This window comes from Panthera tigris, chromosome D1, assembly GCF_018350195.1.
Source record: "Panthera tigris isolate Pti1 chromosome D1, P.tigris_Pti1_mat1.1, whole genome shotgun sequence".
Taxonomy (NCBI): domain Eukaryota; kingdom Metazoa; phylum Chordata; class Mammalia; order Carnivora; family Felidae; genus Panthera; species Panthera tigris.
In genome coordinates this window covers 12,502,046-12,527,772 of record NC_056669.1, presented here as the reverse complement: position 1 = coordinate 12,527,772, position 25,727 = coordinate 12,502,046, and the positions used below count along the sequence as shown (strand labels likewise).

At 35.4% G+C, this 25,727-nt stretch overlaps 1 long non-coding RNA gene across 1 annotated transcript; it reads left to right on the top strand.

The window, feature by feature from the left end:
• Positions 1 to 25,727, top strand: LOC122231359. The gene is made up of 5 exons (XR_006208562.1): positions 1 to 61; positions 809 to 941; positions 6,359 to 6,527; positions 6,973 to 7,089; positions 25,608 to 25,727. It is a non-coding gene; the product is annotated as an uncharacterized LOC122231359 (long non-coding RNA).

The following is a 25,727-nucleotide window of genomic DNA, read 5'->3' as shown; positions in this document are numbered from 1 at the left end:
CATGTGCCAGCCCACGGAATGCTTCTACTGGTCCTCATCAAGATCCATATGGAAACTGAGGGTAAGTATTTGAAACTTTCTAAACAGTTTCAATTGCCATGACATCTATGCAGATTTTAAGACTTTTTTCAAAAGTCACAGTAGCTGACAGTTTGGAAATAAGTAACTTGTCTTTCACCACAGGTAGTTTGAAAGGTTTTGTGCCAAGGATGTTGGCTGAATATATATCACTTACAATCTTCAGGACCAAATCTTAGGAATTGGTACGGGGTTTTAGGCATCCAGGCATAAAAAGACAGATGAAGTCGGAGTTAGGTTTCAGAGCTAAAGTAATAGTCACATGATAAAACTGAAAGTATTAGGTGGGGAAGAGCGTGAAGTATGGAAGAGCCCCCCCAGCAGAAATATGAATTGCTCTTACAGAGCAAATAGTTCTTCCTATTTATTAGATCCTTTTCAGACTCAGGACAGAAATAGCTCAACCACCCACCATGTCTCTGCATGGTGTTCACTGACAATGTGTCCTCTTATGTGGAGTTATCTTCAGACTCCAGGTTTTCAGAGGAAATTCTACCATGCACTAGAGCCGCGGGGTATTGTTACACTATGGCCACAAGGACTTAGGTGTCTTAAAACTAAGAAATTTCTATTCCCAAGGGCTTCTGGTAACATATGGGGATAGATACAGGAATCTCAAAGAATTTCTGAGACATATCCAGTTAGCAGAACCTGTGGAATTATATCACATCTAACTGCATATTCTTTATTGTCTCTTCAAATTTATGCCCTGAGTTAATCATAAACCAAGTGACAGTGAATACACATGGATGAAAACAAACGTCTTCATGGACAAGAAAAAAATAAGTTTTGTACAGCCACAAGAGACAGTTAAGAACTCAGGCACTTTTCCAACTACCCAGATGAAGAAGTCATTAAAACAGGTGAGTAAGCAAAACTATAGAGACTTCATTACCTCTAATCTTGCCTGTGGTCAGTAGCGGAGAGGAAAAAGCAAAGAAAAAGGAATTAGAAAAATGATGTTATGCCAAAATCTTTTTTCAAGGAAGAGAAAGGAAGAAAAAGGGAAAGTTTGGAAGAAAAAATGTGGTGAACAAAAATGATTACAAGAGCCTCTCTTCATAACAAGGACAGGCTAGTTTTCCTGACATGGCATGAAAATAATGTATTTTTCTAATAACCAATGATCCAAAGTACCCAGTGCTCCATGGGGAGCAAGCATATATACAGTCATTCAACCTAACATCTAGTTGGAGAAATAAGTATGTCAAAAATACCTGCTTCCAGCTGATTCTTTTTTTTTTTTTAACCTTGTTTCATATAAGACATTGGGTGGAAAATGTGTAAATATGCCACAGGAATTTGGAATGTGGGAGAGATAAATGTGGTATCGAATTACTCTGGAAAGATTTCTATAAAGATGGGTCCTAAGCTGGGGATTGACTGCCCATCAAGTTTGGATTGGTGCAGGGCAAGCCATCCCAAAGTAAAACGTGTCATAAAGTCACAAAAGCAGGAAGATTTTTTGATTTGCGCCTTTGAATATAGGAGTATGCTTATATTGTATTTTGTGTGTATGTTTTAATTTACATAAATAACTTTGTGATAAATATTCATAATACTTCTTTCTTCACTTAGCAATGTGTTGAGCAACCCTCTATGTTGTATTAAAATGTAGTAGGTTGCTTCTAACTGCAATGTAGTGTCTCACATTACACATCCACTGCATATTTCTTAACCATTTCGTAGTAATACAAATTAAAGTCCATCTAAGGCCCTATACAAACACACACATAGATACACAGGAAACTGAAACCAAATTCTGAAAGTGATTGTTTTATGGACGTGACTGAAACGTCCTCTGATTTACTCAAATTGGATTGCGTAGACTTGGGACATAAGTATACACAATTTCACGGGGAAAAAATGCTATCATATTGCGCTGTATGTTAACTAAATAAAATTTAAATTAAAAAATTATTATACTTGTTTTTATACTCACCAAGAGTACAACAGACTTATGTATAAAAATGCAATATATATTATGACTCAGTTGGGTTTAAGCCAGCAAGGTAGGGTGGTTTAGCTTTAGAAAACATTTAAAAATAAAGGAGAGAAATCATATAACCACCTCAATAATCAGAAAGAAAGACTTTGAGAATAATTCACCTCCCACTAATTCAACTTCCATTAAACACTTAGCTGTTGTCCAGAAGATAGATTCCTTTTTTGTTGAAGTATACATGACATACAATGTTATATTAATTTCATATGTACAACATAGTGCTTTAACAATCCCATACATTACACAGTGCTTCCCACGATAAGTATAGTTAACCATTTGTCACCCAAAGTTATTACCACATTACTGATAGTCCCTATGCTGTATTCAACACCTTTGTGACTTGTTCATTTTATAACTGGAAGTTTGGACTTCTTAGACCCATTCATCTATTTCACCCATTCCCCACCCCACCTGCCATGTTCCTCCCTTCTGGCAACCACCAGTTTCTCCTCTGTATTTATAATTCTTTTTCTTTTGTTTGTTCCTATGTTTTGTTTTTTAGATTCCACATATAAGTGCAAATACATGGTATTTGTCTCTGTCTGACTTATTTTATTTAGCATAATATTCTAGGTTTATCTATGTTGTCATGATTGGCAAGATCTCCTTCTTTTTTTTAGTCAAATAATATTCCATTGTGTGTATGTGTACCACATCATCTTTATCCATTCATCTGTCATTGGATGATTTGGTTGCTTCCATATTCTGGCTATTGTAAATAATGCTGCAGTAAACCTAGAGGCACATATATCTTTTCGAATTAGTGTTTTCATTTTCTTTAAGTTCTGCTACCCAGTAACAGAATTACTGGATCTTGTGGTATTTTTATTTTTAATTTTTGAGGAACCTCCATACTGTTTTTTGTAGAGTGGCTGCACCAATTTACCTTCCTGCCAACAGTGCATGAGGTTTCTCTCTTCTCCACATCCTCTCCAACAGTTGTTATTTCTTGTTGATAGTACCAATTCTGACAGGTGTAAGGTAATATCTCATTGTGGTTTTGATACGCATTTTCCTCATGATTAGTGATGTTGAGTATCTTTTCATGTGTCTCTTGCACATCTGTATGTCTTCTTTGGAAAAAATGTCTATTCAGGTCCTCTGCCTATTTTTAATAAGATTATTGAAGGGGGGTTGGTGTTGTAAGAGATCTTTATATATTTTGTATATTAACTCCTTATTAGATATATTATTTGCAAATGTCTTCTCACATCCAATAGGTTGCCATTTTTATTTTGTTGATGGTTTCTTTCAATGTGAAAAAGTTCTGTATTTTGGTGTAGTCCCAATAGTTTAGTTTTGTTTTCATTTCCCTTGCTTGGAAGACATATCTAGAAAAATGTTGCTAAAGCCAGTGTCCAAGAGATTAATGCCTATGTCTTCTGTTTTATGGGTTCAGATGTGTTTTTAATCCATTTGGACTTTATTTTTGTATATGGTATAAGAAAGTGGTCCAGTGTCGGGGTGCCTGGGAGGCTCAGTCAGTTGGGTGTCTAACTTTGGCTCAGGTCATGATCTCACGGTTTGTGAGTTCGAGCCCTACATCAGGCTCTGTGCTGACAGCTCAGAGCCTGGAGCCTGCTTTGGATTCTGTGTCTCCCTCTTTCTCTCTGCCCCTCCCCCACTTGTTTTGTCTATCAAAAATAAATAAAACGTAAAACAGAAATTTTTTTAATAAGTAAAATAATAATAAAAAAAAGAAAGTGGTCCACTGTCATTCTTTTGCTCATAACTATCCAGTTATTGAAGAGATGTCTTTTTCTCATTGTAAATTCTCACCTCCTTTGTCATAGATTAACTGACCATGTAAGAGTGGGTTTATTTCCGGGCTTTCTGTTCCATTGATCTATGTATCTATTTTTGTGTCAGTAACATAGTGTTTTGGTTACTATACCATTATCGTATGGCTTGAATCTGGGATTGTGATACCTCAGGCTTTGTTGTTCAAGATTGCTTTGGCTATTCAGGGTCTTCTGTGGTTCCATAAAAATTCTATTATTTGTTCCAGTTCTGTGAAGAATACTATTGGTGCTTTGATAGGAACTGCATTGAATCTGTAAAATGCTTTGGGTAGTGTGTACATTTTAATATTAATTTTTCCAATCTATGAGCATGGTATATCGTTTCATTTGGCTGTGTCATATTCAATGTCTTTTATTAATGTCTTATAGTTTTCAGAATACAGGTCTTTCACTTCCTTGGGTAAATATTCCTAGGCATTTTATTCTTTGTGATGCAAGGATAAATGAAATTGCTTCAGTTTCTTTTTCTGCTAATTCATTATTAGTATATAAAAACACAACAGATTTCTGTATATAATTTTGTATCCTGAAACTTTACTGAATTCACTTATTGGACTTTTTAGGGTTTTCTCTATATAGTATCTTGTCATCTGCAAATAGTGACAGTTTTAATTCTTCTGAGAAGACAGCTTTCTTAATCCAGTAGAAAGCACTAAAAACAGCAAATATCCTACACCAAACATTATACATTTAATCAAATATGGGGAAGTATGAAAATAACAATGAGAACAAGTCAGAGCTTCCCAGTATGGCCACTTCTGATCGTCTTTGTTGTGGATGTATACAGAAAGAAAAACACTATAAAAATAGGAAAGCACAGTAGGTGGGAGCAAGGAGGGGGCAGAGTTGACTGGGAAATGGCACAAGGGAACTTGATGGGGTAATGGTAATACTTCATATGTTGATTCTATACGAATGTATACATGTGTTAATGCTCATAAAACTGTTCACTTAGAATGAACGTGTTGTATACAAGTTATATCACAAAAAAAGCTACAAAAAAAAAAAAGAAACCTCTGTTACAATTCCTAAGCAATACCTCAGCAATAGTACTGATGGAAAAAAGACTTAAAATTGGGGAGATACTTAGTAGATGTAGGCAGGTTGAACTGCTGGGGGAAAAAAAACTCCCAAAATATGATAACTCAAACAGGACAGGGGTTTGTTTCTCACTCATGTAACTGTTCAGGCAGGTTCTGATCCTTGAGGTCATCTAGGAAGCCAGGCATCCGTCATGGAAGCTGTTATCCACTGCCAGTGGTCTTAACCTAAGACCAATGGAGACCCAAATCGTCCTACAGACAGAATTTAGTTAATTTTTAAACTTGAATGGGGAAAAAAATTACATCTTTATATTCACTAGCTTCTAAATGAAGTTGAGTCATCTCTTTAATTTTAAATAGTGACAACAAATCACAGTAGCATTGACAGTCCCTGTGACCCAGTCACCAATGGAAATCACAGATATTTTGATATCACAATTCAGTTATTACAGAATCTGGAAATATCACTCACACCTAACATCACTCTTAAATTATCATAAATTATTCTCAGCTGCTAAATATTTAATGTGTTTATAACTATATAATTAAGTCATTTAAAATGTTGATAACTGTACTTCAACATAATTAACTTTTGTTACAATCCTCTACATTTCATGTGTTTAAAAACATTATGTGCAGAAGAGATCCAAGGGCTTCACCAGACTGCCAAAAGGGACCATGTTACAAAGAAGTTTTAAGAACTGTGTTAGGATTTTGTCACCCCCATGGTCAAAGCCAGGCTGCTGCCCTATTTAGTTTGGATCAAGTAGGAAGAGAAAAGAGAGCATGGAGGAACTATATTATGGCCTTAAGGGAAAGGCCAGGATATGGCACACATCACCCTTTGTCTATATTCCACTTCAGAGAACTCAGTCCCATGGCCACACCCAAACACAATGGACGCTGGGAAATACTGTGTTTCTCAGGTGTTGGGGAGGAAAGGTTTTCCTCAACTCTCTTTAGGTCACTGGTTTAGTCTGAAAATTAAACTGACAGTAACAAGAGAAAGGCACACAAATTTTTTTTGAATTTTTACATGTACAGGGGTGTCTTCACAAGAGAATGAATACCCAAAAAAGTAACCAAAACAGAAAGCGTCGGCATCTTTTAGACAATAAATTTGTGAAGAATTGACAAGACATGGGTTGGACTAGTGCCAGCTGAACTATGGCTAGGTAGTTGCTATCTTCCTTAAGTAGTTAATTTCCTTAACTTTCTAATTAAGATAGATAAGGGTTAGTTTATCAGGGTTTAAAGGAAGAAGCAAAAGAATAGAAAACATTCCACTTGGACAAGTTGACTTTGAGATTCCTATAAGCAGTAGGGCACTAATAAACTTGCTTTCTGAGGGGTAAGGGGTAGGAGAAAAACCTGTTTGCAGGAATTGCTGCTTCCCATAATGTAAATCTATCCCTCATGGTCACTTTCAGGCTATCAAGATGATGTCATGGCACAGGAATTGGGAAAAGATGAGCACAATAAGCTCTCACAAGCTAGTATGAGCCTGCACGCCCCTGCTGGTGAAGGTGAGGATTTCCACGTGGAAACATTCTGATGAAATTCGCATATGCAGAGCTCAAGTTCAGGAGTAGAATCTAGGTGAGTCATTGATTTTTGGAATCAATGAAATTATCTACAAACAAGTTTCTTTTTCTTTTTAAAAAACAAAAATGACATTGGGCCCAAAATGGAATCGTTTATGCTAAGTCCTATGTCACCAAACCCAGACTTAAAGTTTCAGCTCTCCCAGAAATGGAATCTTAAATCAATTAGTAATTCCCTCATCAGCTCAATTTTGGTAATCTGCCTGATAGACCCTTGCCATCCCTGAAAGAAAAGTAACCTTGCAAAAACCAATCTTCTTTTGTGTCTACTATAGTAACTTCCTTATTCCCACTCCTTTCTGCCTATAAAAGTTTTTCATTTTATACAGTTCCTCGGAGCCCTTTTCTGTCTGCTACATTGGATACTGCCAGATTCAAATTAATTTTTGGCTCAGATAAACTCTCAAGTATTGTAATATGCCTCAGTTTACCTTTAACAGTTCTAGTGTCAGAAGAAGCAACTGAATGAAACCTCTGAGCCCTCAGGAGCAAACAAGCAAAAGTACCCACTGAGCCCCTGGGACCCACTGCCTTCTTGCAGCCACTAGTGGTTGTAGGTAAGTCCCTTTCTTATGCTAGTTCTGCAGTTATTTATGAACTTTCAGACTTTATTTGAGCATTTCTTTCCCCACTGGTTACAGAAACAGGCTGGAGTTGGACCGGCTCTGACTTAGAAACTGAACTTGGGGCTGGGGCTGGACTGGGTCTAGCATGAGGTCTTAGGTGAATACAATTTTAAGGCTGAACCAACAAGTTAACCTTATCAAAAATAATCACAAATTACAGTAGCCACGGTGGAGAACTTCTAAGGTAGATAAACATTTAGAAGCTACCCTAGGAAAAAAGGAGTCTCAGGGAAGCACTTACCATAAAGGGTAGAAGGAAAATTATTTTTCCTCTTCTAAGTTTCTGGTGCCCAGAATGACACTTGCTGGGACAACCTTACTCACTCCAGAGTCTGCATATGGGATCCTGCGAAAACTGGCAGAAGCCTGCAAAGAGTAATTCTTACCAAAGTCAGCTCTGCCAGATCTCTACCGATAGTGCCTGATTGAGAGAGAACGGTCACATTTCACATGATCTCTTCTTTTCCAAATTCAGATTTGCAGGTAAAAAATATTTGGAAGAATTAGATCTTGAGTTGGGATTTAGGAATTTGCTTTTTGGTACCCACTGGTTGTATACATTTTCTGCTTCAGAGACAGCTATTGCCTTCTTGTTTGTCTCATTTTATGTCCTGAGGATTTAGCTTGACAACCATCAGGTTGAGGGGCCCACAGATATGGATGGATGGATGGAAATGTGGGTCACACCCCACTTCCAGCTAGATATGGCTGAACAGAGATTTGGGCTGTACTCCATTTGCTGGTAGGTTCCTACCAGCTGTTGCAGCTCGAAGGTGGAACTGACTGTCTTTCTTTTGGTTATCTTTGGTCTTGGGAGAGTAGTATATTTTGCACCCTCTTTGGGGACACTTCTCATGTCTATGAAGTTATTTAACACTGCCAGGAATATTTACTGTTGCAGTGGCTGAAACCTTGCAAGATATTCAAAAGGATTTCTCTTCAGTAGCTTTCTGGTCAAAAGTTGGCCAAACTGGCAGCTGATAGGACCTGATAGGAACTTTTTTTTTAAAGGCCTTCTCCCCTCATCCAAGATGAAGCTGTGACCCCAGAGGGAAAGAACAATACTCTGAAACCTTTGTGGGAGGACTTATGAAAACATTCCCCAAACAGCCCTAAATCTAGAACATAGGAATCTTTTGATTTCCATCTTATCATTCAGGTTGCAACCCAGTTCTTTGAGGAATTAAAAATAACTGTCCTAAAAATTGAGGACAACTTGTACAACTTGTCTTACAAATTGAGTCTTTACAAGAACACACACAAAAAAAGCCTACCTGTCCTTTTCACCGGCCCCCAAACTTCCCCTATTTATCTCAAAAGGCTTGTAGATACTGTAAAAGTTCTGGTCTTAGGAAACAAAAGTCCTTCTTGGAGGAACTTTCATTCTTTTTTGTGTGCCTTTGAGATATAAATATTCTACCCTGCTTTCTGTCAGAAATGAGGGCCAACGCTTTGAAATGCAGACTTCAGAGAAGTAATTTTTATCAGAAGGAAAAGAAAGGGAAGGAAAGGGAAGGCTATTGGGAAAGTAAGCAAATAAAAATCTTAAAAATCTTCAACACAAATAGTGAAAAGTTTAAGCCATCTGAGCAATTAACCTGAACTTATTCCATCTGCCAGAAACATAATTTAGATACAACTGTTATTTTTTTTTAAATAAACTAGTTAACTTCCCATGATTATACCTGTCTCATGCATGGCTAAAATTTTAAAACAAAAGCTATAAGATCTATGTTGGTATCTCTATGTTTAGGTATGTCTGTTAAATACACATATCAATGTATGTTACATAGTCATATGACTTTTTTTTTTTTTTTTTTTTTTACCTCTGGATGATACTGCCAAAATTGATTTGTGAACTCTATTTGATTGGCTTAAATTAAATATTCTCTCAGGAACATAGAAACTACCCAAATGTTGTTCAAGTTCATGTGATCCAGGATAATCTTCAATAAATAAAGGCTAGTTTAAGTTTGTTGGTTTCATCAAAATAGGTGTGTCTTTAGAGTTATCAGCATTAAATATAATGCAGACATACAGCTTCTACTTAAGTTTACTAATGATTAAATTACTTCATGATCTCTGTTAGGGAACTTATCAACAAGAAAAATAACTTAAGATGATGATTAGCTGTTTAATATCTCATAAATCTTGCAGTAACGTAAACATCATTGTTAAGAATAAGTAAATAGATGTAAGTAAGATAAAAGTTTATGTGAAATTTTCAACAATGGTTAGGTTTTATGGTACATCTACTTATAAATAGTTTCCAAATCTTTTTAGTAACTTGAAATTTTTAAGTTACATGGAGGTAAGTTAAATGATATAGTCATTAAATACCTAGATCATTTCCAAATACAAGATATTGAAATATCACTGAAGATAGGTTTGTCCACTTTGGCTTCCTTTTACAGAAGAACTACAGATATTTGGGTCTGTTAGGAAACATTTTTGTGCCACATTAAAAAATGTAGTATGAGGAAGAATTTATTTCTAGATATTAGAAAATGTATTTATAAATTTACCCGTCCACAGAATGCGGTGTAATAGTCCACATTTACTTCTTAGTTTGAACCGGGAATTAAGCATTCTAAGGGTTAAGAATGCTAATTAATATATGTAACTGAAACTATTTAGAAATAATAAGGGCGTGGGACTCCTGGTGGCTCAATCTGTTAAGTGTCTGACTTCAGCTGAGGTCATGACCTCATAGTTTTTGGGTTCGAGCCTTGCATGGGGCTCTGTGCTCACACTGCAAAACCTGCTTTGGATTCTTTCTTTCTTCCTTTCTTACATTCATTCTTTTTTTCTTTCTTTCTTTCTGTCTCTGTCTCTCTCAAATAAACACTAAAAAAAAAGAAATAATATGGGTGAAGGGAAACAACTGTGTATGAAAAATAGGTAAGATAAGTAAAATTGATTGTTCCAGAATTATAAAAAGGAAAAAGACAAGACAAATTATGAATGGATCTAAAAAGTTGTGTAAGTTTTGTAGAAAAAGAATCTTGGAAAAGGAGTGTTATATGTGGTCAAGCTGGCTAAGATTAGAATGGACTTAAAGTTTTTTTTTTAAGTGAGTTTTAGTGTCAATATGCTAGTGCAAAATTAGGATTTGTTTTATTCTCTGTTAATAGCACAAAGTTTTCTTGGCCTGTTGGTCTAATCTAGATAAGATATTGGAAAAGTTGTGTGTGTTTTTTAAACCTTTTGGGTAATCTTCTTGGAAAGCAATGATTTTGGTCTTACCAAAATAATTTACTGTGCTTTGTGTTGTTTTTATCACGGCTTTGATTACTTAAGAAAACTCAGTCTTTACGGTATTAAAAGAGCTAACTTTGGTTCACTACTGTGTAACCTTCTGTATCTGTCTTTAAAATCTATTTTCACATGAATTAAATAGATAATTATCTATTATTTTATAATGTTCTTTGATCCTGTTAGCCAAATGTCCTAATCTTTTGACATTTTGACAGCTTTCCCAAATTAAATTCTAAATGCAGTCTTTTTGACCTCAGAGTAACTTTGGGATTTCCACAGAGTCCCTGAACAATCTCAAAAGATTTATATTTGACATTATAAAAGAGATGTTAAATTATTTAGGTTTGTTACGTGAAGCTACATGAGAAGCATTGTCAAACGAGTGGTGATAAACACTTAGGTTATATTTGTATGGATGCATGTTATAATAGTTCTAAAAATTGTGTGAAATACCTAAAAATCTGATATGCCCTGGTATAATGTTATCACTCATAATTCGAGTTATTACCTTAAAATGTTGTATGTCACAGAAATAACCAAATTTCCTTGTCAATTCCATTATAATGAAGTTTTATCAGGTCTTTCACCATAGACACGTTTACGTCTTGTCATTTACAAACAGTTTTGCTTTATTCTGATGCTTTTGCAAAAGTGAGATTCACGGAAAGGACCCTACCAAGTATTTTTGACCACTGACAATGCTGCTAAATTACAATGTGTTAAACTTTATGTGCATATTTCACAACTGAAGAATGCTCTTCCTGATATCTGGTCCTGTGCAAATGGTGGAGACCTCAAAAATCACATTGACTAGGAAAAGAAATAGTCGACACTGAAGTAGACAGCCTCCTCCCATGATGTGATATCAAAATGCTTCTTTTCATTCCTTCTTCACTCTCTAACCACCGTTTTCCAAATTCTAACACCATGAAGATCTTTATGATTCTTTTGTCCACATTTAACATCTCTCAGGCCATTGCAAGGGGGTAAGTTAATCTCCAAATAACTGTTGGATTTGCCACAATGCTGTTGATCCTGTAGTTCTGCCTGTCACAGATGTCTCCCTGATTTTCAAAAACCTTGTTTCTCTGGAACAAACTCAGCCCTCTATCCACCATGTTAGGTTCCCTAAACCTTGAGATTAATTTCCCTGTCACTGGTTAACAACCCAAACACAGAGAAACTTGCATCAAGGCTCTGTACATAAGGGACATAAGGCCAGGATGACCAGAATAAAACCATCTACGTAGTCTACATCTCCTAAAGTTTTACTGGTCCCCACAGCTGTCACCGTTTTAGTCTCAAGCCACAGATTCAAATGGGAATTACCAGGAGGCATTTGTAATTCAAAATGTGCTTCCTTTGGCAAATATGTATGCCCCTCACTAGGAGTAAGTGCAAATGAGGCTATGATCCTTAATTCTTTTAATTCTTTTAATTAAGGCTTTTCCTTAATTCTTAAAGATACTGCAGAACCTGCTGCTAAAGCAACAGCTGCCCAACAAAATCCTTGGACTCTATGGCCAAGGTTGCTCATGATTCTTTTTTCATTGAGCAAGTTTTTACTATGCCAATACCACTTGCAGTATGTGGATTTATACTTCTAGGCTAAGGAAGGAAATAAAGGGTCTGGGAATTATGTCAAAAAAAGTATATTTGGGAGTGGCATATTCTCATACTCTTTATTCCCATCTTTGAAGCTTTCAAGAATTTTCACAGTTCAGAAGATGAGTTGGCAGACTGCTCCCTATCTCATTGAATCAGTCTCTAACTCCTGAGAACAGGTCATTTCAATAGTCGTGAGAATAGGTCAGTTCAGTTACAGGGCTTTATCTCATTAGAAAGTGGTGATGCAAGTGGGCTCCCAAAGTTAGGCCTATATGGTGCCAGCAAATAGTATTTAAAAAGAGGCATTTCTCTGAGAACAAGAGAAAAACAATGCTTAATGGTTGGAGCAGACTATAAATCTATTCTGAGTACAGAGGAAAGCTAGTCAGTAAGATTTCTAGATGTTGGGCTGAAAGCCTCTTCAAATGAAATGAAGGTAGGCAGTGACAATTGGAGAGATTTTCTTGGTTTGCAGTTTGAATGTCTCTGGTGATCTTTGTGAGTGTCTCACACTGCAAAAGCACAAAAATTCCCCATACATGAGCTGCTGTGGTGATTTCACTGAAGTTTATATAAAGTTGTCCAGTTTCTCCTTGCAGGGAAAAAAAGCAGTCTTTGTTCTTAGTGACCTCAAGTCAGATGGGTAGGGAAAAAATTGAAAATGTTGGTTTGGAGAGATGTTGCCAGATATTTGAAGAAGCTAGAAGAATTTAGGATCCAGTCCAGCTTATGGATGGATAAGAAAATCTTAAAAACAATGAATAGGTCTAGAATCTAATATCCACAAATGTGTGCTATAGTTTCCCATTGAAACATAATTTTTTCTTTCTGTAGTCACCCCTATTTCTACCAGAGATAATCTAAGACTGATTTTGCAAACAAATTATTCTAGTCTCATTACACTTGGCCTGATTATTTAGGAAAGTACAGCAAGAATAGTGAATATAGGCTCTTTGAAATAGAAAATAACCATATGGGCTTTTCTGGAACTTGTAATCTCAGATTGGGCTTTTAAAAGCCTCTTAAGGCTAGGAATCCAATTCAAGGACTTGCCATTAGAATTTGCCTATAATATCTATAGATTTGGGCTGATTCTTCTCAAGGTGCCCAAAATATCCTGAGGTACCTGAAGCTACCAGGAAGTGACCTTCCCTACTCACCTGGTAAGGATGTAAGGAACCAACTAAGCAAGAAAACAGCCCAATTTTCCAAAGTGAATTTATTGGCTCTATAAAGTCAATTGTAGTTCCTTAAAATTGTCTGGTCATATATGATCCTATGGCCATTATTCTCAAAGATAACAGTCAAAGACTTGGTAATATGACCAATGTTTCCAAGTGTGTCCTGTTACAGGAAAAACATATTTTTATTGAACTTACACAAATAACTATATTGCCACAAAAATGAGAACACTCTAAGAGTTTCTGAATTCTGGGGGAAATGGAGAAAAAGCAACTGTTTCATTTTTGTTCTCCAAGGTATAATTTACCAAATTACTGTAAGTCATAGAAAGCTTGAGAAAAAAGGGAAAAAGACTTCCTTGTATCTGGAAAAGCAAAGCATTACAAACCAGCAAATGTTTCAAAGAAAAAGTCATAAATAATTACAATTATCCTCATCAGTATATTCAGTTCCATGTAATTAATTCATGTTGATCTTGATCTTTTGTTAGCAGGTTTCCAACATTAGAGTTCTGTAAATTCTTATCCACTTCAGTAGTACAATTGGAAAGTTATCAGAACAATGTACTTGTTAGAGACCTTTCCATGAATCTCCTGGAAAAAAATATCAGAGTAAAACAAATCTGTCTTTAATGCCAAAAGAAAAAAAAAATGGACATGGCTAAACTCCCACAAGACTATCAGCTGATTTTTCAGCAGAAGCTTTGTAGGCCAGAAGGCATTGACATGACATCAAAGTGCCGAAAGGGAAAAACCTATAACCAAGAATACTCTGCCCAGCAAGAGTATCACAATATTGAAGGAGAAAGATTTTCCCAAATGAAAGCTAAAGGAGTTCATCACCACTAAACCAGACTGAAAAGAAAAGGAGTTTTTTTTAAGGGGAAAAAAATAATTACAAGTAAGAAAATTATTTTTAAAAATTTTATGAGTAAAGCAAACATACAGTAAAGATACTAGATCAATCACTTGTAAAGCTGATATGAATGTTAAGAGACAAAAGTAAAATTAATTATATCAGAAAACAGATAAGAGGACTCAATAAAAAGATACAAAATATGACAACACAAATAAGGAAGGGAGGTTAAAATGTAGTTCTTTTACGATGTGTTCTAATTTAAGTGACCATCAACTTAAAATAGACTGGAATATATGCAAGATGTTAAATATAAACCTCATGGTAACCACAAACCAAATCTCAGAATAGATATACAAAAATGATAATAGTAAAGAAAAATGAATCCAAACATAACACTATATACGGTCATCTATCGCAAAGAAACTGGGCAAAACAAAAAGAAACAGCAAAATGGAAATAAGTACATAACTATCATTAATTACTTTAAATGGTCTAAATGCTCTAATCAAGACATAGAGTGACCAAATGGATTAAAACAAAACTGCTAAGAGACTCACTTCAGACTTAAAGATACTTACAGACCAAAAATGAAGGGATGGAAAAAGATATTTCACCCAAATGGAAGTAAAATTTTAAAAATTCCAGGGTAGCAATACCTATAACAGATAATGCATACTTTAAAAGACAGACTGTAGCAAGAGATAAGGGCACTACATAATGATAAAGGGATTAATCCAACAAGGGCATGTAATAGTTATAAATATCTTTGTATCCAACACAAGAGCACCTAAACACATAAACCAAATATTAGCAGACATAAAGGGAGAGAGAAATTGACATTAATATGATAATAGTAGGAAACTTTAACACCCAACTTACATCAATGAAAAGATTACACACATAGAAAACCAATAAGGAAACAATGGCTTTGAACAACACATTAGACCAGATAAACTTAAAAAATACACATATGCACACACACACACACACAGAACACTGCATCCAAAAACATCAGAATACACAATCTTTTCAAGTACACATGAAACATTCTCCAAGACAGATCATATGTTAGGCGACAAGACAGATCTTGATAAATTTAAGAAGACTGAAATGATACCAAATACTCTCTGAACACAATGTTTGAAGGTAGAAATCAATTACAAGAATAAAACTGGAAAAAAACACAAACACATGGAGGCTAAACAACATGCTACATAAGCAATGAGTCAATGAAGAAGTCAAGAGGAAAAATTCATGAAGACAAAAACACAACAGTCCAAAATCTTTGAGATACAGCAAAAGCATTTCTAAGTGGGAAGTTTAGAGTGATACGGGCCTATCTCAAGAAACAAAAAAGAAATCTCAATCTGACTTTACACTCAAGGGAACTAGAAAAATAACAAACAACCCCAAAGTTATTAAATGGAAGACAGTAATAAAGATCAAAGCAGAAATGAATGAAAGTAAAAAAAAAAAAAAACACAGAAAAAATGAAACCAAGAACTAGTTTGAAAAAAGAAATAAAATAGACACTTGTTAACATTTAGCCAGACTCATCAATAAAAACAGAGAGGACTCAAATATAATGAGAAATGAAAAAGGAAAAGTAACAACTGACATCACAGAAATAGAAAGGATTACAGGAGATTATTATGAAAAATTGTATGTTAACATATTGGACAACCTACAAGTACTGGATACATTTTTAGAGACATACGATCTTCCAAAACTGAATAAGGAGGGAATAGAAAATCTGAACAGACCAATTACTAGTAACAATATTAAATCGGTGATCAAAAAACTCCTAACAGACAAACATACAAAAGCAGGACCAAACAGATTCACAGGTGAATTCTACCAACATTTAAAGAAGAGTTAATACTTAGTTTTTCACATTTCAAAAAAATGGAAGAGGAAAGAAGAGTTTCAAATTCATTTTATGTTACCATTACCATGCTATGGAAACAAAAGACACTGCAAAAAAAAAAATGGAGGCTAATATTCCTAGTTAACATAGATGCAAAAATACTCAACAAAGTATTAACAAACTGAATTCAATAATACATTAAAAGAACCATTCACCACAATCGAGATTTTCTTCCCATTTGACAAAATAGAACAATTATGATAAAAACTCTCACCAAAGTAGTTTTAGAGAGAACACACCTTAACATAATAAAAGCTATATATGAACCACCACAGTTAACATCATACTCAATGGTGATAAACTAATAGCCTTTCCTCTAAGATCAGAAACAAAACAAGGATGTCCACCATTACCACTTTTGTTCAACATAGTACTGGAAGTCCTAACCACAACAATCAGATAAGAAAAAGAAATAAAAGGCATCCAAACTGATAAGAAACAAGTTAAACTGCACTATTTACAGATGACATGATACTATATAGAGAAAACCTTAAGAATCCACCAAAAAACTATTAGAACTAATAAATGAATTCGGTAAATTTGCAGGACACGAAATTAATATATGGACATCTGTGGCATTTGTATACTGTAATGAAGTAGCAAAAATAAAGATAATCCAATTTACAATTACAACAAAAACAATAAAATACAGAACTAGCACAAATAGTCCTAAAATTTCTTTGGAACCACAAAAGTACCTGAGTTGCTAAAGCAGTCATGAAAAATAAAAACAAAGCTGAAGGTACCACAATTCCAGATTTCAAGATACACTCCAAAGCTATAGTATTCAAAACAGTATGGTACTGGCATAAACACAGACACACATATAAATGGAACAGAATAGCCCAGAAATAAACCTATGCTTACACTGGCAATTAATCTATAATAAAGGTGGGAAAATATACAATAGAGAAATGACAGTCTTTTAAAAACTGGTGTTGGAAAAACTAAGTATCTACATGCAAAACACTGAAATTGGACCACTTTTTTACACTATACACAAAAGTAAATACAAAATGGATTTAACACCTAAATGTGAGACCTCAAACCATAATATTCCTTAATGGTAACATAGGTAGGAATCTCTTGGACGTCAGCATTAGAAATCTTTTTTCTAGATATGTGTCCTCAAGCCAAGGAAACAAAATCAAAAACTTACTGGGACTAAACCAAAATAAAAGGCTTTGGCACAATGAAGGAAGCCATCAACAAAAAGAAGAGGCAATCTACTGAATGGGAGATGATATTTGCAAATAATATGTCAAAGGGGTAATTTCCAAAATATATAAAGAACTCATACTACCTAATATATGATTTTTTAAATGGGCAGAGGCATTGAATAGACACTTTACCAAAGATATACACGTGGCCAGCAGACAGATGAAAAGATGCTCAACATCACTAATCATCAGGGAAATACAAATCAAAACCACAATGAGATACTACGTCTCACCCGTCCAAATGCCTAGTATCAAAAAGACAATAAGTGTTGGCAAGGATGTGGAGAAAGACTCTTCACATACTTTTGGTAGGAATATAAGTTTGTACATCCACTACATAAAAGAGTTCTTCAAAAATTAAAAATAGAAATACCATATCTGATAATCCATTGCTGGGTATTTGCCTAAGGAAAACGAAAACACTAATTTAAAAAGATATATGCACCCCTATATTTTGCAGCATTATCTTCAATAGCCAAGATATGGAAGCAACCCAAGTGTCCGTTAATAAAGAAGATGTGATGTGATATATATATACAAACACATGCAGGAATATTACCCAGCCATTAATGAGATCTTGCCATTTGAAACAACATGGATGGACTTAGAGGGTATTATACTAAGCAAAATAAATCAAAGACAAATACCATATGTTTACACCTATGTGGAATCTAACACACACACACACACACACAAAGGAGTATTAGAAAAAAGTATGGGGTCTTGCCATTTCCAAAAACTTAGATGAACCTAAGTTTATCTCTTATGCTACATGAAATCAGTCACACAAGGAAAGACAAATAACCTATGTTATCTCTTAACTGTGGAAATCTAAAAACAAAACGAATGAACCAATGAGCAAACCAGAAACAGAATTATAAATACAGAGAAAAATGGCACAAAAACAGACATTCAGATCAATGGAACAGAATAGAGAACCCACAAATGGACCCACAAACATATGACCAACTTATCTTTGACAAAGCAGGAAAGAATATCCAATGGAATAAAGACAGTCTCTTCAGCAAGTGGTGCTGGGAAAACTGGCCAGCGACATGCAGAAGAATGAACTTGGACCACTTTCTTACACCATACACAAAAATAAACTCAAAATGGATGAAAGACCTCAATGTAAGGAAGCCATCAAAATCCTCAAGGAGAAAGCAGGCAAAACCTCTTTGTCCTTGGCTGCAGCAACTTCTTACTCAACACATGTCAGGAGGCAAGGGAAACAAAAGCAAAAATGAAGTATTGGGACCTCATCAAAATAAAAAGCTTCTGCACAGCAAAGGAAACAATGAGCAAAACTAAAAGGCATCTGAGGTAATGGGAGAAGATATTTGCAAACAACATATCTGATAAAGGGTTAGTATCCAAAATCTATAAAGAATTTATCAAACTCAATACACAAAACACAAACAATCCAGTGAAGAAATGGACAAAAGACATGAATAGACACTTCTCCAAAGAAGACGTCCAGATGGCTGACAGATGAAAAGATGCTCAACATCACTCATCATCAGGAAATACAAATCAAAATCACAATGAGATACTACCTCAGAATGGCTAACATCAACAGCTCAGGCAAAAACATGTTGGTGAGGATGCTGAGAAAGAGGAACACTTTTGCACCACTGGTGTGAATGCAAACTGGTTCAGCCAATCTGGAAGACAATATGGAGGTTCTTCAAAAAATTAAAAATAGAACTACCCTATTCTACTACCAGCAATTACACTACTAGGTATTTATACTAGGTATGCTGTTTCAAAGGGGCACATGCACCCCAATATTTATAGCAGCACTATCAACAATGGCCAAAGTATGAAAAGGACCCAAATTTCCATTGGTGGATGAATGGATGAAGAAAATGTGGTATATGTACATACAATGGAGTACTACTCAACAATCAAAAAGAATGAAATCTTGCCATTTGTGAGTATATGGATGGAACTAGAGGGTTATTATACTAAGCAAAATTAGAGAAAGACAAATATCCTATGACTTCACTCATATAAGGAATTTAAGATACAAAACAGATGAACATAAGGGAAGGGAAGCAAAAAGAGTACAAAAACAGGGAGGGGGACAAAACCTAAGAGATTCTTAAATACGGAGACCAAACAGAGGGTTGCTGGAGGATTTGGGGGGGGGGGGGATGGGCTAAATGGGTAAGGGGCATTAAGGAATCTACTCCTGAAATCATTGTTGCACTATATGCTAACTAACTTGGATGTAAATGTAAAAATTAAAAGAGGAAAAAAGAATAAATACAGAGAAAAAACTGGTGGTTACCAGCAGGGAGGAGTCTGGGGGATGAGCAAAATAGGTAAAGGGGGTTAAGAAGTACCAATTTAAGTTATAAAATAAGTCATAGGGATAAAAAGTACAGCACAAGGAATATAGACAATAGTACTTTAACAAAATTGTATGTTGACAGATGATAAATACACCTATGGAGGTGAGCGTAACATAATGTATATAATTGTCAAATCACCATGTTTTATACCTGAAACTAACATAAAATTGTATGTCGGCTATATTTCAATTTTTAAAAACGGCCATGGTTAAAGATCTGATGAGAGTTTATATTAATGCAATTGATAGGGGAATTTGGTTATTTTGTCACATATATTTTAAGATAATAACTAGAATTATATCTGATAATATTATAGCAAGACATATCGGATTTCTCGGAATTTTATATGATTTCTGGCATGCTAATATTAGTAATCCATACAAATCTAAACTTAAATAGTATCACTTCTTTGATGATGCTTCCCATGTAATTTAACATAACAAACCTAAGTGTGTAACAACTTTGTTTTTATTTTTTATAAAGAGAAATAATGAATATTTTGAAATTAAGGGATCCTGCTAAAAATCCCAAAATTTGTCCAGAAACCAAAATGATAAAACGAATTTTAATTTGAGGTGTTTGTCAAAATATCAAAAGATTTTGGACACTTGACCAAATAAGACAACAGATCACCATGAAACAATACTTAACTGTGTACTTAGCCAAAGTAACATACAATGAAAAATTTTTTTAATGTTCATTTGTTTTTGAGAGAGCACAAGCAGGGAAGGGGCAGAGAGGGAGAGAGGGAGACATGGAATCCAAAACAGGCTCCAGGCTCTGAGCCATTAGCACAGAGGCCGATGCAGGGCTCGAACTCATGAATCGAACCATGAGATCATGACCTGAGCCAAAGTCAGACACCCAACCGACTGAGCCACCCAGGCACCCCAAAAGTAACATATAATTTAAATGCAGATATTGAAGGTGACATAGTTCTGTGCAAAACTTAGCTCTTTTAATTTTGAGCAGACTTAGTTTGGGGTTGTTTGGTTTTTTTAAGTAATCAAAGACCTGATAAAGACAACATGAAGTGTAGGAACTCATTTAAGGAAGACACAAATGTTTTGTTTTCTCGATGGATTCCTTAAAAGGTATAGAAGAGCTTTCACAGTCTCTTATCAAGAATGTACCAATAGTTCAAGAAAGCTTTGCCCTTTTAGCAGATGTAAGACAATTTTTAGTTTTACAAAAGTACACTGTTCGTATTAAATCTTAGTATTAGAGGAAAATGAGATGAAGCATACTTCCATGCTTCTTGATGGTTTTTTCTCTTCAGAGAAACTGTTGGAATAATAGTCTATGTGGTCATCCAAACACTGTACTTATGAAACATGAATATATAACAGCAATAAAAGCAAATACAGTTAAAAAAAAATAAAATAAAATAAAAAAATAATAAATCTTAGTATTAAAAACCTTACAATAAAATTTTTCAGTTACACCCAGCTTGACTACACAAGATAAGAATGCCTCTCTTCCCAACTCACTACATCCATTTATTATCATTTATTTTCCTCTTTCTCATTCTGAAACAACCAGTTATTGAACTTTAGAGGAACATTTTTTTTCACTTACAAAAACACATCTCCATACCTCATACATTTTCTCAGCTAAAAACACATCCTACATTCCTTGCATACACAGTTGTTCCTTTTATAAATTTTAGTTTTAATTGCATATATTAATTAGAACGCTTCACTTTCAAAAAACTTAATTTCTAGTGAAAACTAATTTTGAACTGTCTCTGTTACATCAGCATTCTTTAGATTGACAAATATATGAATATATTTTACAATTTCTAGAAGCATATGCTTCCTCATAGTATAATTTTTTTAGTGTGGCACATGACATGTCTACTAACAGATTCACATATCTTTAGTTCCTCTGTAATTGGAAGCCCAAAGTGGTACATTTATATTCAATAAATAATGTGTCTGCAGTTTAAAAGTCTAGACTTTCAGTGAATTTTTATCATTTAGCTTAGCAAAACTCTATGGGTGTAAGTCATGAAAGACATTTGGGGAAATATTTAAGTAGATGTATTGTTGAAAAGTTTATGTTTTTATTTTACTTTTATTTAATTCACTTGCTCTTTACAGTTATGTTTAGGTTACTCACGAAAATTTTATGAGATATTACATGAAGCCATAAACCATAAATTTTTCCTGCTGACAAATTTTGTAGCAGAGATAGTATGGGTTTGATTACAAAACTAAGTTAGAATAAAATTGTATATCTGCATTATATTTAATGCTGATAACTCTGAAGACATGCCTATTTTAATCGAGCCAACTAATATAAAGTAGCTTTTTTACTGAAGACTATCCCAAATCATGTGAACTTGAAAAACATTTGGGTTAATTTCTTATTTCTGGGAGTTTTAGGAATACTTAGTTTATATAAGCCCTTTTCTTTGTGCCGGTTAGAGCTCTTTTACAAATTAATTTTGGCTATATCATCCAAAGTTAGAAAAATATGTATACATAACACACGTCCACAGACATATATAAACAGAGAGACAGATATTGAGACCTTGTAGCATTCATTCTAAAATGTTAGCCATGTGGGGTGTCTGGATAGCTCAGTCATTAAGCATCTGACTTAGACTCAGGTCATGATGTCACAGTTCATGAGTTTGAGCCCTGCTTCAGGTGAGCACGAGCCCCACTTTGTGTAAAATACGAGCTCTGGGTGAGCCCCCTTCTCTCCCGCTCTCTCTCTCTCCCTCGCTCACTTGCACCCTCTCTCAAAAAAAAAAAAAAATAGCTATGAGTCAGGTATAATAATACAAAACTCACTACTTTATAAACAACAGTTGAATCCACATGGTGTTTCTAACAGGTGGAACACATTTACCTGCTCAGATGGTTAAAGTTTTTTTACTTATGTTTATGGAAAAGACTTTTAAGATTTGTATTCACCCTTGACAAGTAATCTTAGGGAGGCTGTGAACTAGATTTGGGACAAAGGAACTTTTATAGAAGTTTAGATTTTAAAAACCCTCTTTTTCCTTTTTTTCCTCCCCTTTAATCTCGGGCAATTTCAGGCAGTGTTTTAGTTATCTCATGGAATGTTTACATTTGGAAGACACGGTAAGACTTAGATCTTTAAAGGACAGGGAAAGAATATGTTTTATCCTAGGGTATTTGGGGTATATTTGTGTACTATCAGAAATCTATGATAATTACTATTTAAAGTTGTCTTTCTTAAGTGTTGGAAAGTTCTGTTTTTAGTGTCCTGATCTTTTAAAATATTTACAACATTTTGAGATTAATAAGGGAGGTTTGGGGTTGGACTAGGAGGACTAGGAGGACTTTGAATTGCTTCTAGAGCCACATTTCTGGTTATATAAAGACTCTGTTTGTAAGCTAAGGACAGTTATTTTTAATCCTCAAAGAATTGGATTGCAGCTTGGATGATACCAGAGGGCTGACCTACCCATTCAAATAGATTTTTTTCCTCTTCTTTGTATGAGGGAGAAGATTTCCAACTAAGAAATTAAAAGATTCCTATGTTCTAGATTTAGAGCTATGTGTCTTTAGAATATTTTGATAAATCCTTCTATAAAACTTGCAGAATCTTTTTCTCCTCTGAGTACATAGTTCTGTTTTAGCTTAGAAGAGAAGGACTTTTAAAAGTGTTCCTATCATACTCTGGATATTCGCCTCTAATTTGGCCAATTTCTGACTATACAGCTCTATAAAAACAAATCTTTTAACTAGGACAGACAGAAATGTTTCTGGCAGTATTGAAGTGCTTCCCTACCCCCACCCCCTACCTTTTTCTTTTAAACCAAAGACATACCTCAGATGACTCAGCCTTTTAGGACTTAACCACCAACTAAAGAGGCATCCCCAAAAAGGGCACAAGAGACACAGCTCTCTCAAGATCCAGAGCCATTCCCAAAAGTAGCCAAAAGAAAGACTTAGTTCCCCCTAAGAGCCGGCAACAGTCGGTAAGACGCTAACTGTAAATGATGTGCAACCCACATTTCTGTCTACCCATATTTTCAGGTCCCCCAACCTGACAGTAAAGCTGCCTACACATACAGCTCCAACAACCTGCATGCCCCAGGCAGAAGGCCAACACAAGTTCTCAGAACATAGAACAAGGCAAACAGGAAAATAACAGCTATCCCTGGGAGGCAAAGAATCAATAACCGCTGAGTACCCAAAAACAAATTTTAACCAGACTCACAACATAAAGAATAAATTCTCACAAATGATTTTCTCCTGGTAATCTGAATTTGGAAAGGAAGGGACAACACAGAACTTTTACCATACTTTCTTGACTAGGCACTACAGCTAGAGATCCAGAAGTGCTAACTTTGGTAGGAATTCTTACCCTTTGCTGACTCCTTCCAGTTTTCCAGGATCCCATATACTGGCTCCAGAGCAAGTATGGACTCTCAGGAGATCCTTTCGTGGTCACCAAATTTTAGAGGAGGAAACGTAATTTTCCCTCTACCTATCTAAGTTGTTGGCAGAGATCCCTCTATAATAAAAAGACAAACTAACACACAAAAAATTTAATTACATATGTACCGAAGTTCCGCAGAGATAGGAGACTCAAATGGCAGCCAGACAATTGAGGTTTATATCCCATCCTGATAGCTAAGGAAAGAGATAGGGGTCCGGAGCTTCCAAGTAGGGAAGGGATTCACAGAAAGGTAAGCAAAGGAAATGTATGGTAAACAGAGTTTGCCCTGCCATGCAGATAAATCTCGGAGATGAAAAAGTTATCTCTGGTAATAGCCCTCTTTCTCGCATAGTCCTTCTAGCTTCTCCTGTTCCTGCAGTTTCTCAAAATAATCAGCTGAAAATAATCTTTCTATAAAAGAGGGAAGAAGTGATGAGACTTTCAGGCAAAGACATGGGAGAGTAAGGTTTATTCAGAGACCAACAAGAACTTGGTATTTCCACTACTGAACGCTAAATCGATATCAGTGTTTATTTTGTTGACTCTCTTTATACAGTACATTCCATGGTACCTGATGCTATTCGCTAAGTACTGAATATTTAACAATATTAAAAAATATTTTAAAATAAGCAGAATAAGCTTGAAGATCTATGAAGAGGAAGTTCAGAGTATAAGATTCATAAGTGCAATTTAATTGTACTTTTTAATTTAAGATGGATGAAACATCCACACCCACTGATTTATTGGTCAGAAAAAAAAATAATAAATCAGACCAAACAGTGAAACTCACACATTGCTGAATTCACTTAAAAGCAAGAAGACCTGGGTCAATTTCTGGAGTGGTGGTGAGGAAGGGGACTCCAAGTAGCCCTTGACTCTAATTTTTTTTGCCCTGTTTAACTATGCTATCTGTACATTCTGAGAAAATCCAGCTTGAGTGAATAAAAATTGAAGTTGGTGTGGAAAGCAAGATTTGGTTTTAAAAGGAATTCATTAAATGAATGTGTTTGTCTAACACTGTTAGGCACTAGGAATACAAGAATGAGAGCGACATTATTCCCATTCTCCAGTAATTGACAGTTTTGGTGATCAGAAAGTAAACTGCTGCAATGTAATGTGTGACAGTTCTAACTGTCCCCTTGTCCTCTCTCTTGCATTGATTTATTTTTCTTTCCACACCAATCTAGACCCAGAATTCAATATCTATACACATTCCCTCTAACCATGCTTCAGTAGTTTGGAAGAAGCCATAGTTCAGTCTTACAGGTGGTAATTTAATATGGGCTGCAACTGTGTATTGCACCTTATTTAAAACAATTTCATCTTCGTGGGGGGTGGCGCCTGGGTGGCTAAGTCAGTTAAGCATCCAGCTCTTGATTTCATCTCAGGTCACATTTCATGGGATTGAGCCCCAAGTCAGTCTCTGTGCTGACAGTGAGGATGCTGCTCGGGATTCTCTCCCTCTCTCTGCCCCTCCCCTGCTTGCTTGCTCTCTCAAAATAAATAATAAATTTTTTAAACATAAAAATAAAACAAACAATTTCACCTTGGGCTGCCCGAAGATTAACCAGATAGAAGCTGACCCTTTGTTATCTATCTTCTGTTTTGCATGTGCAGTCCTTGTTTCTGATCTGCGCCAACCAGATTCAAACATAGAACCTCTCTGAGTTCCACCAAAGGAATCCATTCACGCAAAAGCTTTTCGCACTATCTGGATTTCACTGAGAATTTGGCAAG